Source organism: Octopus bimaculoides, chromosome 3 (genome assembly GCF_001194135.2).
Source record: "Octopus bimaculoides isolate UCB-OBI-ISO-001 chromosome 3, ASM119413v2, whole genome shotgun sequence".
Classification (NCBI taxonomy): Eukaryota; Metazoa; Mollusca; class Cephalopoda; order Octopoda; family Octopodidae; genus Octopus; species Octopus bimaculoides.
The window spans coordinates 99,121,768-99,122,179 of record NC_068983.1 but is presented as its reverse complement, the minus strand read 5'-3'; positions in this window follow the sequence as shown (position 1 = coordinate 99,122,179).

The following is a 412-nucleotide window of genomic DNA, read 5'->3' as shown; positions in this document are numbered from 1 at the left end:
ATATATGTACTTATGCATGTGTGTGTGTGTATGTGCTCGCGCAGTTAAACAGCTAAGGATACACGAAGGAGTTTAATCTGTTAGTACAAATATGATGTTAGACAGCAAACTTCGAAACTCCAAACTTTCATACACAATCAGTGGAAGAAGGGATGTGTCATAATCGTAGATTGCACATTTATCCTAGTATAATGTTAGGTATTTCATAAAAGAAACGAGACGCAATAGAACAAGTGAAACAACCAAAAATAGATGTAATATATGCGTGGTCACAATATCTCGCGGAGAATATACATAATAGAATGAACATTATTTGTGCCCCACTTCGTGAAGGTAATACTCTTCCTCCGTCCCCCTCTCTCTTTATATATATACATACATACATATATATATATATATATATATATATATA